Raw genomic sequence first — 5,441 nt, forward strand, 5'->3', positions numbered from 1 at the left:
CCTTCGAGGAACAGGTAAGGGATGGAGCAGTCCCTGGGGTCGCTGGCGTGTCGACTTTCCCTGGTTGCACACAGGGCAGGCCTCAACAAAGACCTGCACGTCCTTCTTGATGGACGGCCACCAAAACCGCCGTCGGAGGAACTCCAGTGTGCGAGCACTGCCAGGATGGCATGTCAAGGGCGACTCATGACCCCACTGCAAGACGCGGGCCCGAACCGAGAGAGGAACGAACAGGCGACCGGCAGGACCACCGCCTGGATCGGGCTCATGGGCAAGAGCTTCTCGTACCCCTCTTTCTAGTTCCCACTGAAGAGGTGCGACGATCCTAGACCCTCGGAATAATCGATGCCAAGGGCTTCTCTTGTACCTCGGGAGAATAGACTCGAGACAGAGCATCCGGCTTGACGTTCTTGGTGCCAGGTCGGTAAGTCAGGATGAACTGGAATCGATTAAAGAAAAGGGACCATCGTGCTTGCCGAGGGTTCATCCGCTTAGCCTGTTGGAGATATTCCAGGTTCTTGTGGTCTGTGAGAACCTGGAAAGGGTGCTGAGCCCCCTCAAGCCAATGGCGCCACTCTTCCAAGGCCAGTTTAACCGCAAGCAACTCTAGATCCCCCACGTGGTAGTTGCGCTCGGCCTCAGACAGGCGGCGAGACATGAAGGCACAAGGGTGTAATCTCCCATCCGCACCCCTCTGTGACAGGACGGCTCCCACCCCCACCTCTGAGGCGTCCACCTCCACCACGAAAGGTCTCTCTGGGTCAGGGGTCACCAGAATCGGAGCAGAAGTGAAGCGGCGCTGAGATCCTCGAAGGCCCCCTGCTGCTTCCGGACCCCAGTGAATCTTGGTCCCTCCTCCCTTGGTAAGCGTCGTCAAGGGGGCTACCACCGAGCTGAAATTCTTGATGAACTTCCGATAGAAGTTAGAAAAGCCAATGAACCGTTGAACCTCCTTGACCGTGGCAGGTGTGGGCCAATCGTGGACCGCCTTGACCTTCTTGGGATCCATCTCTAGGTGCCCGGGAGTGACAATAAACCCGAGAAACTGAGTCTGAGAAACATGAAATTCACACTTCTCAGGCTTAACGTAGAGGTGATTGTCAAGGAGCCTCTGGAGAACCCGGCTAACATGCCCCTCATGCTCCTTCAGTGACCTCGAGAAGATGAGGATATCGTCCAGGTACACGAAGACGAACAGATTAAGCATATCCCGGAGAACATCATTAATCAGGGCTTGGAATACTGCGGGGGCATTGGTGAGCCCGAACGGCATCACCCGATATTCATAGTGTCCCGTGGGCGTGTTGAACGCCGTCTTCCATTCGTCTCCTGGCCGGATCCGCACGAGATGGTAAGCATTGCGGAGATCCAGCTTAGTAAAAATGGAAGCCCCTTGAAGCAGCTCAAAAGCAGTGGCCATGAGAGGAAGAGGGTATCGATTCCGAACCGTGATCTTGTTGAGTCCCCGGTAATCAATACAAGGCCTCAGACCCCCGTCTTTCTTTTCAACAAAAAGAAGCCCGCCCCAGCCGGGAAGTAGAGGCATAGATGAGGCCGGCTGCCAAGGACTCCTTAATGTAGGTGTCCATAGCTGCGTGCTCGGGGAGGACAAGGAAAAGATCCGACCTCTAGGAGGGCAGCACCCAGGGAGTAGATCAATGGCACAGTCATAAGTGCGATGAGGCGGTAAGGCAGTAGCCCGGGCCTTGCTGAACACTGCTTTGAACCGATGGTAAACACTGGGGACTCGGGAGACGTCAACAGACTCTTGAAACTGGGTACTAGGGGCTGAGGAACTCTGAAGCATGCAGGTGAGTTGGCAAGTGGGACCCCAGCTAAGAATGGTGCCAGTAGGCCAGTCGATCTGGGGATTATGTCTGCATAGCCAAGGGTGACCCAGGATAATAGGATACTCGGGAGAGTCAATGAGATAGAAGGTCTCCTCCTGCTGGTGTTGAGAGATGGTAAGTCGCAGGGACTGAGTCGCCTCAGTAACTTTTCCTGGTTCCAGAGGTCTGCCATCTAAGGCTGTAACTGCCTGGGGTTGAGGAAGTAGTTGGGTAGGGATCTTAAGTTCCTTAGCCAAGGTTACATCCATAAAATCACCTGCGGCACCGGAATCGATCATAGCCTGGACCCGATGCTGGTGGCCCTCCCAGGACAGAGTGGCTGGAATAGCTAGGACCGCGTTAGTAGGAGGAGCTCTAATTTTCCCCATCACAACCCTCCTGTAGCTGGGCGGGGACAGGCGTGGAGTAAGTGGAGCGGAAGTGGCCGGCAACCCCGCAGTCGAGGCACCGACGCTCCCTCATGCGACGTTCCCTTTCGTTGGAAGAAAGCCTGGAACGGCCTAACTGCATGCTCTCCGGGGAATCCTGGGGCAGTTCAGGAGCCGGGGCAGCTCTGAATGACGGAGTCCAAACAGGAGAAACAGAGCTGCTCAGAGGAACTTGGGACTGAGACACCTGACGGCGAGCCGTTCTCCGCTCTCTTAGACGATTGTCCAGGCGGATGGCCAAGGCTATGAGGGACTCGAGATCTTCAGCTGGTTCACGGGTGGCTAACTCATCTTGAAGGGGCTCAGATAACCCTCCCTGAAAGCAGACCCTCAGCGCTTCATCATTCCATCCGCTCCTTGCTGCTATGGTTCGAACTCAATGGCAAAATCTGCCGTGCTTCGGGGGCCCTGACGGAGAGACAGTAGGCGCTTGGAAGCCTCCCGCCCACTGACAGGATGATCGAACACCCGCTTGAACTCTTCTACAAATGCAGCGTGGGAGTCACAACAGGCCTCCTGGGACTGCCACACCGCAGAGGCCCAGGCGAGCGCCTTGTCTGAAAGAAGGGTAATGAGGTAGGCAATCTTGGAACGGTCTGTGGGAAAACTTGAGGGTTGGAGCTCGAAGGTGAGGGAGCATTGGGTGAGGAAACCCTGACAAGAGCTTGGATCCCCAGAAAAGGGCTTGGGAGGTGGTAGTCGGGGGCTCCGCCAACCGAGAAGGCCTGTCGTCACTGGGAGGTGACCGGGGGAAGGGGGAGAACCAAGGAGGCGTTCAAAGAGCTGGTGAAGGGAACTCATCATTTCGGCCAGGAGTTGAGAATGTCTAGCCATCAGCTCCTCTTGTCGGCTGAGAACGGCTTCATGGCGCTGGAAAGAAGCCTCATGTCGAATGATCACCGCCAACAGGTCCTGGGAACTGAGTGTTTCTGGGTCCATGATTGACTTGGTTATTCTGTCACAAGCCGGGCTAGAACTCCGGTCTCAAATGTGTAGAGCTGGGGGTACTACCCCTTAGCCACAGAGGAGATGTTGTAGGACCCAAATGAAACACCCCAGGCAATACTCCAGGTAAGTAGATTTAATGTTCCAAAACAGGAGGCAAAACAAAACAACTCCCCGAGGGGAGAAAAACAAACTAAAGATAACTTTGAATAACTTACTAGGACTGATACGGTGGGACAAAGCAGGAGACACATAGACAGGACGCAATAACCAAGTGAGAAACAAGGGGAAAACACACAGCTAAAATACTCAAGGGGAAACAAGGCACAGGTGACATAGATAAGCTAATTAGGACACATGAGGAAAAACTAAGGCAAAGGGGAACACAGCTGACCTCTAGAGGCCAGGAGACAAACAGGGGAAGCAGGAAGCTGACACAAACGGACCCAGGTACCGAGGAGACAGCTTGCGTGATTTGGTACGAAGAGGTACGTTCTTAGATGACAGCCAAACCTCTTGACCAGGATGAAACACAGGTGCGGGAGTCCTGCTCCTATCCGCTGTTGTCTTGTTCCTGTCGGTGGTCCGAAGCAATGCTTCCCGAGCGTCGCTCCACACTCTCTGGCAGCGGCGGAGGTTCTCCTGAACCGAAGGAACAGCCAATTCCTTCTCCTGAGCAGGAAACAGAGGGGGTTGATAACCCATGGTAACCTCGAAGGGTGAAAGATCGGTGGCAGAGGCGGTGAGGGAGTTGTGGGCGTACTCTATCCAGGGCAGATGTTTGGCCCAGGATGATGGATGTTGAGCAGCCACACAACGAAGGGTTGCTTCGAGGTTTTGATTGGCTCTTTCTGTTTGACCGTTGGTCTGGGGATGAAACCCTGAGGACAGACTAACGGAAGCACCCAAAGCAGAACAGAAAACCTTCCAAACACGGGAAGTAAACTGTGGGCCTCTATCAGATACGATGTCCACAGGTATTCCATGGGGACGGAATACATGTTGGACTAGGAGGTCCGCTGTCTCACTGGCAGACGGTAATTTTGGTAATGCTATATAGTGGACAGATTTAGAGAATCTGTCCACAATGGTAAGTATAGTATCATTACCTTCAGACTTGGGTAGGCCGGTGACAAAATCCATGGCAATGTGGGACCAGGGACGGCTGGGAACTGGGAGGGGTAGCAGCAGCCCCGAAGGGGACTGATGGGAGGCTTTGCCCCGAGCACAGGTTGAACAGGCTGCCACAAAAGCCCGAACGTCAGTTTCCATTGAAGGCCACCAAAAAATGTCTCCTAAGCAGCGTCAACGTGCGTCTCATCCCAGGGTGACCAGCAAAACGGGAGGTGTGAATCCACTGCAACACCTGAGACCGGACCGTCTCGGGAACAAAGAGTAGGTTGGGAGGTCCATCACCCGGTCCCGGGTCCGTGGCAAGTGCAGTCTTCACAAGAGACTCGATCTCCCACTGAACAGCCGCCACGACGCATGAGGAAGGCAGGACTGCCTCAGGCTCGCTGGTCTCCGAAGGGTCAGCAAACTGGCGGGACAAAGCATCTGGTTTAACATTTCTTGACCCCGGTCTGTATGTAAGAATAAAGTTAAACCTACTAAAAAACAGGGCCCATCTGGCTTGGCGTGAGTTGAGTCTCTTAGTGGCTTGGATGTAAGCCAAGTTTTTGTGGTCAGTCCAGACCACAAACGGCAGTTCAGCTCCATCCAGCCAGTGCCGCCATTCTTCCAGTGCAAGCTTGACCGCCAGCAGTTCCCGGTTTCCAACGTCGTAATTCCGTTCTGTGGGTGACAATTTCTTGGAGAAAAAAGCACAGGGGTGAAGCTTTTGGTCAGTGGGGGAGCGCTGGGAGAGGACTGCTCCCACACCTGAGTCCGACGCGTCCACCTCCACAACAAACTGCAGAGAGGTATTGGGGTGTATCAACACGGGGGAGGTGGAAAACAGTTCCTTCAAAACCCCTACCGCCTGCTCCGCCTCAGGGGACCACCGAAAAGGGACTTTAGGAGATGTGAGTCTTGTAAGGGGTGCCACCACTCTACTAAAACCCTTAATGAATCTACGGTAGAAGTTAGCAAAGCCCAAAAATCGTTGAAGTTGCTTACGGGTGGTGGGTGTGGGCCATTCCGTCACTGCCCGGATCTTCTCGGGGTCCGCCTTCACCTGCCCGCTCTCAATTATGAATCCAAGGAACGATGTAGACTG

The sequence above is a fragment of the Coregonus clupeaformis genome, chromosome 8 (genome assembly GCF_020615455.1).
Source record: "Coregonus clupeaformis isolate EN_2021a chromosome 8, ASM2061545v1, whole genome shotgun sequence".
NCBI lineage: Eukaryota > Metazoa > Chordata > Actinopteri > Salmoniformes > Salmonidae > Coregonus > Coregonus clupeaformis.